This window comes from Epinephelus moara, chromosome 1, assembly GCF_006386435.1.
Source record: "Epinephelus moara isolate mb chromosome 1, YSFRI_EMoa_1.0, whole genome shotgun sequence".
NCBI lineage: Eukaryota > Metazoa > Chordata > Actinopteri > Perciformes > Serranidae > Epinephelus > Epinephelus moara.
The window spans coordinates 22607560-22622093 of NC_065506.1; the positions used below are offsets into that span (position 1 = coordinate 22607560).

At 39.7% G+C, this 14534-nt stretch overlaps 1 long non-coding RNA gene across 1 annotated transcript in view; it reads left to right on the forward strand.

Moving 5' to 3' along the window:
- The first annotated feature begins 207 nt into the window (after window positions 1–207).
- LOC126392421 (uncharacterized) overlaps window positions 208–14534 on the forward strand; it is a 75692-nt gene continuing 61365 nt past the window's right edge. Inside the window, exons 1-2 of the long non-coding RNA XR_007570181.1 lie at window positions 208–338; window positions 1772–1976. This is a non-coding gene — a long non-coding RNA (uncharacterized LOC126392421). The remainder of the gene's footprint in view (window positions 339–1771; window positions 1977–14534) is intronic.

Consider the following 14534-nt stretch of genomic DNA (forward strand, 5'->3'; position numbering starts at 1 on the left):
TTTTAAGGGCAGCTGCAGTACATACTAAGAAGTAAAAAGAAAAAATATGCGATTCGGAACGCACCCCAAGTCTAGTCAAGGAGGAGTCTTGTTCTGTAATCTCGCGAGAGGTGACCTGTAGGAAAGCAAGGTGGGAACCTTAATGAGAGTTGGAGAGAGCAGTGCGGGAAGAGTTTGTTGTGTTCGAGCACAGAAAGCTTCAATAATTTACCCTACTCGAAAGCTTAACTTAGTGTTATCTAAAAGACTTAAAGTGTCATGGCTAATTTTGACAACGTGAAAAGACCGCGAGATTTCAAAGCGAGACTTCGTTAGCGTTGAAAACAGAACCTCGAAAGGTAAGGAAACGTTTAATTTCTCTGTTTTCTATTGTCAGACTCTTCTAATAACAACCTGAGGCTTTCAGTGGCAAAAAATAAGCACGTGTAATAGACATAAAATAATGGTGTACAGCTTGTCGGGTTAACATTGCAGCCTTTTTAGCCGCAGTCTCTCTCTGGACCAGTTTCAAAAACTTTTATCATTAGCCACTTAGACAGAAGAACATGGGGGAAAAGGGTCCAGGTTCAAATATAAGCAGGTTACCCATGTATGCTACTTTATTATCATTGACAGCTAATTAGTTGTAGAGGTTATTATAATTAGTTGCCACCTATTGAACCACAGGAAGTCAAAGGTGCTTTGCATTCACATAACATTAAGCTCACAGTTTACTCATACACAGTACAGTGATATTTGGAGGTGAAGTCATACACAGGCTGGTAGTTGGGTGCATTAAAAGACCTGTTGCAGGCCATGACAGTTGTCAGCTCCTAACACATTAACAGAAACTGTAACAGCACTCATCATGTGGAACAGAGGAGGTCAGTTTCACATACAAATATGATGCTGGATCACTCTCATGAATTTTCACTTTTCAAGAACACTGGCCTGGTTCTTTGAGTATTCTTGGAATTTACCTCTGGCCCATGTATCCGCTTACCTAACACTCTGTCCTGTAGACGCCAGACGTGATGCTCTATTTGTTTGGCCTGATTTCATTTAACCTCCCCAAGCTTGAGAAGGAGGCACACAGGTCCACCTGGGTCCTGAACTACTGGTTTACTAGTAGCTCAGTAGGTGTGGCTCCAGTGGTGGTCTGGAGGGATGACTGATACCTAGACAGCTTTGTTTCAAGGCTCCGCTCCCCCATCTTCCTGATGGGCATCCTTAAACACTGTATCACGTTAAGCGCAGCCAATGGATTATGGGTGGTGTTGTGTAGTTGTTACATGCTTGATGCCATTCCTCTTTAGAAGTGTTTGAAATCTCGGGCTATCAGCCATTAATGTGTAAATTTAAATGGCTCCATCCATATTTTTGGGCTACTAAAAATGTTTTGGGTTTAGGCTATGGTTACAAATTAAAGAAGAAAGTAGAAAGAAGCCATTATAGCAGTATTTAAAGTTAAGACAACATCCGATTTATAGACATTGAGGATTTTAAAAGCATCTTGGTGGGCATTGATTCACAGATTGAAAGGCAAGAACTTAACCATTGGACTACGTCACAAAGTCTATAATGAATAGAAACTAAACACAAATCACTTTTCTTAAATTAAATCTGTTTTGTTCTCTTTACTGAGCTGGACATCATTTTGATGGTGTCCGAGTCAATTGTAACACAGTAATTTCTACTGTTGCAATCAACATGAGAAGCATATTTAGTATTTTTCAGGATGTGTGAGGTTTATTTCCCTCTCACTTACAAGCCTTTGTCTAAATTTCCACAGGACATGCACCAGGAAAAACCCTCCAAAATGAGAAAATCTATTGTGTTTAAAAGCAAGTTGACGGCTCTATTCGAGCAGTACCCAGTATGCCTGAGGAGGTGGACCAGCCAGCCACATGTCAACCTCTTGAACAAGTTCCTGCTGCTAACCATCAAGCTGCCGCCGCTGTGCTCTCCATGGGGTCATCTTTTGTAAGGTCTAAATGGTAAGAAAGTCATTTTGCTCCACCGTTTTTGGTGAAATACCAAAGTAAAATCAACTGCAAGCTCAGTGGTTCAAAGGTATTTTTCTACAATTTATTTCTGCACTTTTATGAGAACCAGTTTTGTAAAGGAGATTCAGAAAATGACTTAATTTTACTTAATTTAAATCAAGAAATATCCAGGAATGGCACCTCCAAACTTTATATACATTGTAAAACCAACATGCTTCTGTAAGTGTGCTCGACATTTTAATAGTTTCCTATATTGAATTACCAGATAAGAATAATAAATAAATATAATTGAGATGACATGACAAGGACAGATCACGTTAAAGTTAGTGCACCACTTTTTTTTTCTCAACATGAAACTAACCAGCCTCGAGGGGAAGTGTTTTTTCAAATAAGAGAAAAATTAATGTGTTAATTATTACAGTGATAACTGAATTTATGTTTTAACATATCTGCACAAAGGTGTAGATAAGGTGTCACCAGCACTGGTGCCAGAACCACATTGTTTCATCTTTGTTTGTCTTTCATGTGTGTGCCAATAGTGCAGTAAATCTGTAGTTCAGCGTTTTCCCACCAGGGCTCAGCGTAAAGCCGTGCAAACAAATATTCTCTCTCACGGAGAGGAACACATCCTTATCTAAATGGTAAATTAGCCAAGCCAGAACTCTGCTAATTTGATTTTCTTCAAGAGGGAGAGAGAGGGAGAGCTGTGTATTCACCGGGAGGACAGACTTGCATGAAATGCTACATGGGGTGGACAAAATAACAGGAACAGTAGTCACTACTGTGTGATAAGATAGCTTTGCAAAAATGACCCCCTTTTTGAAGCATGCAGGGTTTTGATAACATTCTGTCAGAGCAATGTTGATTCAGCTGTGTGTATTTGTAAGGCTTAACTTTGTCATGACACTGTATAAAAAATGCATATTTAATGTAGTTCCAGGAATGGTACACAAAAATATTGCAACCTCCTGTACACCAGGGGTAGACAGTAATGTTTAACTGGTCAGGGGTTAAGCCTGTGCAATTAGGATGCTGCTTGTATGGACAATGATATATGTCAGAGACAATGTTTCTTGTTCATGGTTGCTATAAATGTCAAGATTTTACACATGCACTAGCTATGAAGTTAATTATTTTTATTTTGATTATCTATTAGACCCAGTGTTTTTTGTTTGTCCATGTTTGCCTGTCTATAATTAATCTACCACTTAAAAAATAAATTAATTATAAGAAAGTAACTTGTGACAATAATGGGCTACTACATGCCAAACTGGAGGGGATGAGAAAAGTAGTAATTAGTAATAATTAGCAATATTAATGTGGTGATCTACTGTAAACACTGTACACAACCAAGCAGCTAAAACCTGCCACTGCCATGATCTGTAAATGCACAGTCTGCTGTAGAGTGCTCCAGGGATGATGTTTTTCTGTAGGCTGATGAGGAAGTTGGCATCGCCCTGTATTCCTTGTCACTTGTACAAATGGACATAGTGATAGATATGAAAAAGTCTGGGTGAGCTCCCTCCAAATTGGCTCAATGGCTACATTTTGGGGTCTGGCACATGAAGTAATAACCTATCTGTGGTAGGGCTGCGATGGTTAGTCGACTAATCGATGACTAATCGACTATTAAAATAATCAGTGACTATTTTATTAGTCAACTAATCGGTTTGAGTCATTTTTCCTAGAAAAGTACTATAAAAGTACCCCAAAGTACTCTTATTGCAGCTTCTTACATTCAAATATTGGCAGATTTACACACTCTGCCATGACGATGAACTAAAACCCTTTGGCATGAGTACGAAACAAGACGTTAGATGACATAATTTTGGGGTTTGGGAGAGACAGACCGTCATTTTTCAACATTTTAACATATTTTTCGATAAAATGATTAGTCAACTAATTGAAGAAATAATCAACAGATTAGTCGACAATAAAAATAATCGTTAGTTGCAGCCCTAATCTGTGGAAACAGCATCTAAGCTTGACTGATGTGTACAGGCGTTGGTAGGAGACAGTGTCTGTGCTGCACTACTGAATCTAAAACCGTGCATCCTATAAACACTGATTCAAGATATTTTTTCTCTCTTTAACCAACACATAGCATCAGCTATCATCTCTTATTTAGGGCCAACATTCAACAACTGGGAGGACCTGTTGTGCTGTCAAGTTTGTATTCCTCTTGGAAACTGGAAGCTAGTTAACATGTCTTGCTAACATTTGCAATGATGAAGAGCGGCACAAAGTAGCTAAATTGTGGCGGACATCTGTATGTAAATAATTCAACGTAAATCAACACCATTGATCTTCTAACCTGGTATCATCGTTCTCTCTCACAATATTATTTTCTGCAATACTTGACATTTTAATGGATTTATGAATGAAAAACAAAACGTGAGGGTGGCAAAGAGGAAAAGCCGTGTTTTTAATACTATTGATCCTCTATAGTATACAGCAACTATAGTGTGCTGCAGGGGTGACATTTTTTTTTCTAGGCTGACGCGGAAGTCAGCATCGTCCTGGTTCCCTTGGATTTTGGACTATTGCAGAAAATAAGCTCTGTGGCACACAAACATTTTTGATACTTACATGTTTTGTTCAGCAATATAATCCTCACTAATGAACACTGCTTTTATGATTGTTGAAGCCTAAGAAACTAATGTCAGGCAATAAACGATCGCCACCACGTCAAGGCTGTAAAGCCGCGTTTGGCGTGATGACATTCTCTAGTCTTATTTAGCCACTTATTAGCAACTGCTTTTTTGTTGTTGTAAAAGACATGTAAAATATTCAGTAATTCACAAGTTGGGTATTTACAGGTGTATTTTTCTGTGGTAGAACAAAACATGAAAGTCTCTTGTGCTTGTGTTAAGCACAGATCTTATTTGAGTCATCTCACTAACAACCCATTAAAAAAAACATCGACGAGGTATGAGGGAACCCAGACAGCTAAAATGCTAACTCATGTCCAGGTTTTAGGACTCATTCCTGGAGCACTCTATTATCTTCCAAAACCAAAAGAAAAATATTTTTGACTCTGTAACCTTCATGAGCTGGGCTCTTTATCTGTTACTAATCTTGTCGCCATTGCTACACATCATACCGTTATCCATTCACAGATCAGTTCTGTTGTTACTCATGAGTTTATCTCTGTGCGGAGTCTGTCGTTGGGAGAAGATACATTGGTGTCACAGCATTTCTTTTGAGATGTGTGTAGTTTACACTCCCCGCTTGTGTAGACACTAAATTCTTTGTGCTTTATTTATAACTACACTCTCTCCTTTTGATATATCCTCATTTTAATTCATCGATTTGTACAACACTTGTAAGGACTTGTACTTGTTTTTTGATAATGTCTTCCCTCTCAGGTAGTTAGAGCCTAATTCGGCAACTGTAATTGGATGTGATCTCACGCTAAAGGCCCATTATTTCTAATAAAGGCTACTTAAAGTAATTACAGCCTTCTTGAGCAGACATCGGCACAGAGATTAGATAATTACCATGATGGTCAGTGCAAGGACAGGTCAAGGAGAACACACATGGAACATACTGCCACTGACACTAAAAGAGATGTTCCCATATTCTGATACTCAGGGGTATACCTGCACTTTCACATCACTTTCAAACTGGATTTAGACTGAGGTGATGCTTGGACGCCGGGGGAATTAAGACAAGATTTGTGACATGAAGCGTAACCACGGATTCTCTGGTCAGAAGGTCTTAATAAGACAAATGGAACAAGTGATAAATGACTTCACCCTTCTATGATGTAATGACAATGGATATCCCAACAGATAACATTTTCCTCTTCTATCCATATCATTTGAGATGGATGAAAATGACACATTGTTTTCCACTGACTGAACTCTTCCCCAGTGGTGCAATTTTATTATGTGAACTCAGTGGGTGGTGGATTGAAAGTCAGACTCCATGCCAGACTGACTGAGTCTCATTAACTGAGGCGCCTCTGAACCACACAGTGGAATAGAACATTAAGATTATCTTATCGCCTGTCGTGCTTCTGCAACAGATGCTCCAGTTCAAATGAATCATGCACGTACTGTAAATAAAGCTTCGCAACTTTTTCTGTGTCAGCGCAGTTAAGCTCTAAATAGACAAACCTTTAGGGTTTTCGTAACAGCAGTACCGTGTGGTTCAGCCTGCTGTTTCATGTAATTCTATTGATTATTTCTCTGCCTACTCTGGTTGGTGCATCTCAGCAAATTCCAGTCCACATAAGATGTCCACCTCCTCAAAAAAACAAAGATCAGACCACAGCTATGACCTGGTTACTGTGAATGTGAAACTGTGTAGATTCTCAGTTCAGGCGTTACTGCACAATAGTAAGATAACTGCATGCCCCTTTCACTCTTCCTCCTCATTTGCTGCTCTCTTACATTTGTTGCACTGTCTGTTTGAAGACACTAGGGGCTGTCCAAGATACTTAACCATGCAGATGTCACCTGAGTACCACCTTCAACTGAAGAGAGGCAGTCAGCAGAAGACTTTTTCCTCAGCAGACACTTATACAATATGTCTTACACTGTCAAACCTAGATATTAATACTCTGATGAAGCTGTTGCACATAGAAGGCTCGGCCAATAAATATGACTTTTTTTTTTTTTAATCAAATGGGCAGTAAATCTTCTGCATGCATAAAACAGTCATTTTTACTCCTCCATGCCGACGATAGCCGTGGCCAAAGCATTATGTTTTTGGGTTGTCCATCCATCCATCTGTCTATTCGTCCCAACCCTCTGTTTCATCCATCCCATACTTGTGAATGCGTTATCTCAAGAATGCCTCAAGGGAATTTCTTCAAATTTGGCACAAATGTTGACTTGGGACTCAACAATGCACTGATTTGTTTTTGGTGGTCATAGGTCAAAGGTCAAAGTCACTGTGATCTTGTCTGTCCTATTCTCGTGAACGCAGTATCTCAAGAACACTTTTGGGGGAATTTCTTCAAATTTGGCACAAACAATCACTTGGACTCAAGGATGAACTGATTAGATTTTGGTGGTCAAGGGTCAAATGTCAACTTGACCTTGCATCTGTCTCAGTCTCATGGACGTGATATTTTAAGAACGCCTTAAGGGAATTTCTTCAAATTTGGCACAAACATTCACTTGGATTCGAGGATTACCTGATTAGATTTTGGTGGTCAGGGGTCAAAGGTCAACGTGACGTTGCATCTGTGTCACTCTCATGAACACGATATTTTAAGAACAGCTTATGGGAATTTCTTTAAATTTGACACAAACGTTCCCTTGGACTGAAGAATAAACTGATTAGAATTTTGTGGTAGAAGGTCAAAGGTCAGTGTGACCTCACAAAATATGTTTTGGCCATAATGCAAGAATTAATTTGGTAATTATGACAAAACTTCACACAAATGTCTAACAGGATAAAAAAAAATGACGTGATGATATTTTATATCCAAAAGGTCGAAGGTCAGCTCCACTGACCACTAACTAACCACTTTGCTGGCCATTACTCAACATCATATCTCAGACACTGAAGGGGAGGCATTTGTTTAGATACTGAGTTAGTGACACTAATCTCGGGTGTCCACCTTGAAACTGTGCTGACTGCATAGATCTTCTGTGCTGTCGTGGGGAAATGTGTGTGAAGCATCCATGTTTTCACAGACATGGGAGTAAACTGTAAGAGAAACTTGACTGGTGCACAGAGGCTGAGGCATACAACCGCAGGGTGGTAATTCTGGTCTTTATTGATCCATAAATTGGTTCTTTCGTTTGGCCACAATAGCTTCTTTTGTCTCCAGTATGAAATCATCTTTTGATGAAGATTTGTTTAACCAGTTTTCACCCACCTGTTTGTTTTGTTTTACTGTCTGTAAAAAAGGGATCGATGGCTAATAATTTAAAGACGGTAACAATTGGGTGCTTTCTCCTAGTGAAGCGATTTCAACATTTAACACCTCATCATTTCTCTCAGTAGATTTTCTTATCTACTGATGCTTAAAGTAGTAAGGTTTGTCATTTTTGTTCAGTAAAGCTGAATGCGTATTATTGTTCCTAGTTGCTCAAAATAGTTTTCACAGTTCTTTTTAACTTCTGGTTGAGAATAGCTCACGGTAATAGTTGTCTGTGTTTGACATCCGAGCACTCCAACAGATACTCTTTTTATTTCATTTGTATTGGGGTAGAGGCAGAAGTCTCTTCTGTGGATATTTAAAAACCAAAGCTGTCTGTCTGCATGACTAGATACCACTAGGAATAAAGTATACTTTTGTAATTAGTTTTAACTGATGTTTGTGTGTTCACCGTGCCTGTGTGGCGTCTTCCCACAGTCTCAAGACCCGCAGGTTGGGTTAATTGGCAGCTCTCGCCTGTGAGTGTGAATAACTGTCTGTCTCGATGTGTCAACCCTGTGATTGCCTGGCGACCTGTCCCTGCCTCTTGCCTAATGTCAGCTGGGATCGTCTCTAAAGGATAAGCAGGTATAGCTAATGGATTCCTTTTTATCCTGATTCTGTGACATTCAGGTGTGCCAGCTGTAGCACTCCATGTGTATGCTGGAGCATTTTCTAATGCACGCTTAAGCAAGAGCAAATATAGACAGGAGCCAGGTATTTAAATGAATACATGGATAGTTAGTGCGATGCATGATGGCTGGACTCTGAGAAGAGACTGATCCCTTGAGTGTATAAGGAAATGTGTTAAAGGGATACTTTGCTGATGTGTATCCAGATTTGTATCATAATGATGTTGGTAGTAGTAAATGAACTGAGGTAACTTTCACTCATCTTACCAGCACCCAGATCTCCCTGCTCACCTCTCATCGTAAATCCATCCATCCATTTTTCTGGCTTTAGGACTGTTTCTTGAACTATACATTGTATTTTGCATTTTCGTATGCCCGCCGCCACGCACGCAAAGAGTGTAGACGTGGATCAAGAGAGAGCTGCCCTTCTCTCTCTCTCTCAAACTTAGACCAAACTGTAAAACTAGGCAGTGCTGATCAGATATAAACTGAGATTCTGTTACTTTATTGCTTGTTGCTAAAATGTTTTTAAGAAACATTTTAGTGCACTGTTTGGCTGTAATATGGGAATCTGTAAACAGGAAGTGGGTAAGTGGGCATTTTTTGTATTGTGTGCTGTGATCAAACAGTAAAGTGCTGATCAAATATGAACTAAGACTGTTAATATGTTTTCAGAAACATAGTTTAGCTCACTGTTTTACTGTAGTTCAAGATTTTGTCACCAGCCGACTACCATATTGTTTCCTGTGAAAAAACTGCCAAGCTCGCATTACATCATCCACCAGCGGGAGCGTTTATTAGTCCAGTGCAAGGCAGTGCATTCTGGTATTCGTAGGTTTTCTACCTCTTGAGCAGAAGCAAATGCCACAGCCCTTTTCCTCTATTTTCTCTGGTCATATAGCACAAATTTCAAAATGATTTGTGTCTGTCTACTGCATAGACATCCCAGTTTTATGGAAAGTCAGTTTTTCCAGCTGTGTAATACTTCTTTAAGCACACTCATAGAGGCTCGCACACACATGGTGTATGGTTGTGGGTCTGGAGGCGAGTCCAAAATGGAGACAGAAACAAACATATATGCTCTTCGTACATGCATAAAGGAAACAGCTGCACGAATATCTCTGAGCGACCCCTGTGCACTTTTACTCGTGCAGCTCAGAGAAACATAAGCATAAGCATTTAGTCAGCAATGATTTATGGTGGTTGCAATGGATAACAGTAGTGACCTAGTTAAATATCAGGGAGAGAAAGTATTAAAACATTCTCCTTTCTCCATGTATGTTTGGTGTGTTGTGGACACTCAGAATTGTGTCACAGTATGGCTAAATACACAGTTTCATTCTGTCATAAGCATAATAAGCTATTAGTTGTGATGGCATATATGTCCCTCCTTGTGCAAGAACATGTAGGAACAATGTAACAGTCTCTCGACAACAGTTCTCATTTGTATTTCTGTGCCAGTCCATTGTGTGTATTCTCTAGTAAACAGAATACAGTCAGTACGTAGGAGTCCAGACAATAGGACATCATTTATTCACTTTCATGTGTATAAAAGTGACAGTTGAAGGAATGACAGTCGTACTGGCAAAGAACACGCTTCCTGTTAACTTACTGAAAATCATAATTTCATTAAATTTTGTTGGCAAGTGGCTTAAGTGCCTCTGACAACCAAGGAATGTATCCAATCAAAGAAAAATGTCAGCCTGTCAGCTCGCTGTAACAAAAAGCAGAGGATTGAGAGGAAGCTGGTTAGCTGTTAATTATGCTCAGGTGTGCACACATGCACACACACAGGCTGTCTGTATTGCTACCACTTTGCACCGTACAAAAAACCCAAAGTAAACCAGTTTTGCTTCACTCTGCCTTTGTTGTTTCAAAGAGCTGATGAGGCAAAGCCACCGAACTTAATAGTTCTTCCCCAGTGCAAACTCTATAAAACCAGTTAAGCCCATTTTTCCATGCTGTCTGTGGGATAGTGCCTCGAGTGTCTGATTTGGCTCACTAGACAGTGAGACAGCTGTAGTGTATGGGCTCACAAGTATTATAAAGCTCCTGCTGGTGAAGCTATCATGTAATGGCTCTTTAATGCATATCCCTGGTCTATACTCTTCCGCATCATATACTTCCTGTTTTTATGACTTGTACCTGCTCTGGGATTTTACCTGTTTGGCAAAAACTGCAAATAATAATAGATAATAAATATATGTGTATCTTTGAAATTGATTGCCAAAATTAGTGTCTGTATGTGTAGTTGAGACTCAGTCAGCACAGATCCGTAGATCATAGGCCAGTGAGGTTAAATTTAGAACTAGGTTGGACGCTCTTTTGTGGTAAATAGCAGGCTGGGTCCCTCCTTTGTAGCTTGGCCATTAAATTACAACTCTGTCTCAGTTTTAATTGAAAGCATCTTTGACTGTATGGGATATGCAGAGCTTTGGCTAGAGCTGGAGCAGAAAAGCTGGCAAAGCTTTAGCTCTCTTATTTGGATTAATATCTCCAACACCTGTCTTTGGGGAAATTAATGGGTGTTACTGTAAGCAGCTTTCTTTCTTCCTCAAACCTTTTCTGCTGATTTCTTACTTTCTTGACCCCTTCTGCCAGCTCTTTTTTCCCCTCTCTCTGTTGTCCCTCCCATGCTTTCCCTCTGTAGATTAATTGCTCAGTGATACCGTATGTTAAGGACTGCTGTGAGTTTCCCTACCCAGCTGTTTGAAAGCAGAGTAGTCAGCAGGATTTGGCTGCTCGGTCCTCACTTGCCAATTCGTATGCACTCCCTCCTCTCGTTTCCAATTCTCCTTCAAGGCTCCTCCTCTTGTCCTTTACCCTTTCTCACTCATCTGCCTGCTTCCAGTGCGATTTTCCCTGCTGGCTCTGTCATGATGTGGTTAATTTTTGTTTTATCATTGCTATTTCTGTTGTAGCCTCAACAATTCTTACATGGTAGCTTAAATAGAAAGAGCATCTTGGACTGCGATACAGTGAAAAGTAAATGATGCGGAATGTAAACGATACTGTAGTCTTATTACAGAAAATGTAGGAACGTTGAAAGCACTATCCAAAAATACACCATCGGCGGAGACATAAATTACGTATAGGTATCACTAGGCTATATGTGACATTAGTATAGAGTATTTTATAGATAATTTTTTGATATTTAGTTGGATGATGACAAAACGTCTCTGAATATGTCACATAAAACACTTTAAAGTGATGCTAGACTGTTTCTGCTACTGAAGTAAAGGGTGGAAAAGCACCCTAGTTAATGACTGATGAGGTCTGTGTGACCAAGATGTTGCATTTATAATAGCAGGAGCCAATTAACACTGCATGGATTATTTTATTAATAAAATATGATCTTTTTTCCTAGTTCTCATCAAACAGGTGTCTCATGTTATTTTGAGCTGCAGTGGTGGAATCAGAGAGTTAAAAATGGCAATGCGATCACTGCCAACTAAAATAACTTTGCATAAGTCAAAATGCAGCTAAAATCATGTGTTTAGTGTGTAAACATATCTCTATGTTCGTTAGAAGCTCTGTCTTAAAGCCGTGGAAATAGAGCCCTGGAACAATGACATGATTCTGCTGACCTGTAACAACATATAGGCTCCTCTTTTTTACCTTTCACTCTGGACTTTCGTTCATGGATCATTTTTTTCTTCAGTGATCGGATTGGTCAGAGGTCGGGGAGCTGACAGGCTGATCCGATACTCTGAACATAACCTGCTCCGGAGCAGGTTATGTTCAGCATAAGTTACCGTGGTGATTTGTTCTGGTAAACGGAGAAACAGCTTCATCGCGCTGAAAATCCAAAGTTAACCCTGAAGTTACCTCACTTACTTAAACTCCTGCTTCGTAATACAGGCCTCTGGTTCAGTTCAAATGAATGCTAGTGTGTTTAGGCTGGTGTCGGAGCTGTCGGTGGAGCGCTGGTGTGGATAAAATAACCATTCCAAGACAGAGATTTTCCTGGATACATCAGAAAATGTAAACAAGTTACCACAGATTTGTTTTGTGTGTTTTTCTTGAGCAGTTTATCATTAAAAAGCAAGTGAAACACAGTGACGCCACATTTACTTTCCTTATGTAATACTATGGTAAATGACTTGTTATTACAAGTGCTTCATTTTTCACAACATGTGGTCAGATTGCAGTCTTTAGTAATAAAGCTTATAGTCAGTAATTACTTGGTGAGCTCTTGGTGAGCTCATGGTGTGGTTGTCTTCTCACCTACGTCGGACACTTGGCTTGGCAGACTCCACTTCCCATGCTGTGGCTTTTCTTACTGCTGCTGTCAAGAATAAGGAAGTGAAATGAGGGGAAGAAGGGAATGAAAGCCAGAGAGGCTTATTGAATACATAAATCACTTCCTGGATAGAGGGTATGTTGTTTCATTGCTAATGGATCTCTGCCACTGCTCCGTAAATCACAGTACACGCAACCAGACATGGTACTACTAGGAGGCAGGACTCCTATGATAGAAGACATTATTCTGTTGCTTTTCTATTTTGTTTTCCTCTGTTCCTCCCATCCTTCTCTTGCAGGGATTTGGGGTTCACACAGAATTGCAAAACAAGCAGTATTTAGGTTACTGCTCTCAGTCCTGCCTTTCTCCTCTCTGGGTAAATGGGCACTTACTCAGCTCGGTGGGGGCGGCAATAATCCCTGACGCTGAGGAAAGTCACCAAAAGTTCATACCTGACCAAGCAGCCATAATGTCTCAGCTTGTCCTTGGGAATTTTTTCCTAAAACTGTCGGAAAATCAGATCTGAATTCATGTGATTTTCATTGAGAGCCCAAGTGTGCATCTAATGCAAAAAATAGTATCACTGAAAAACACTTTAGTTCAGTGTGCTTTTTCTGATTGAAGTCCAGGTGCCAAGGTGGTAGGAGTGTTTCTTTTGTATGCTAATGTAATCAAGGAGGCTGTGTGAATAATACCAACAGCTTCAAGATGTCACAAAACAACAAATGCACGTTTCTTGGTTGCAAGGTGGCAGTTTGGTGCAGTAACAGAAGAACTGCATACAATACATCATATATTTGAACCAAAAAAACCTTATTTGTCCAGGCTTGTACCAAGTCTGAGCTGAAATGTGAGCAACATCTTACATCACAAGAGGCTTGGAGTTTGTATAGCTGATATCAGTTGCAGTTAACAGATGCACATCTTACATTATATCCAGTGTTCCTCTCATTGCAATAATCACCACTCTTTCTGCAAGTTGTCATCTGAAGTGTTAGGTAGCACATCAACCAGCTCACGAAGGCAGCAGGCAGCACTGATGAGCAGAGGTCCACATAGAGAAACATTCTCACCAGTTCAATGCAGTTATTCCATGTTCAGTGTTTAAATTGCATTAGGAACAAAAATGAAAAATACAAAAGGGAAGTGCTAAAAGAATACCTATTAAAGATCCAGTGTGCAGGATTCAGGGGTATCTCTTGGCAGAAATAGTATATAATGTTCATAACTATGTTTTCATTAGTCTATACAGTAATTACCTGAAAATAAAAAATAGTTGTGTTTTCGTTTGTATCTACATATGGAACAGGTCTTATTTCACAGAGTCTGCCATGTTTTTCTACAGTAGCCCAGAATGGACAAACCAAACACTGGCTCCAGATAGGGTCATTCGTGTTTTCGTGTCAGCCACAATAGTTCTCCTACATGCTCGGCACACAGGGCTAGTTTCAGTTCTGCAACCCTACTGCCACTTAAAATGCCACTAAATCTTACACACTGGACCTTTAATTGAACATTTAGGATTTAAATACTAACTTTAAGCTACAGTAGGTAGCTTTACAACAAATAACTTGATGTAATATTTGCTGAAATTTTCACTATATCCTGACCAGTGTTGGGTAAGGGTTACTTTAAAAGTAATCAAAGTACGTTACTGCGTTACTTTCTAAAAAAGTAACCAGTTACTTTACTGCGTTACTCCCTGAGAAAAGTAACTCAAGCACTTTTAAAGTACTTTTGAGTATTCTACATTTCCTATTGGGCAATGGACCACAGGGCGCTAAGCCTACATTTTT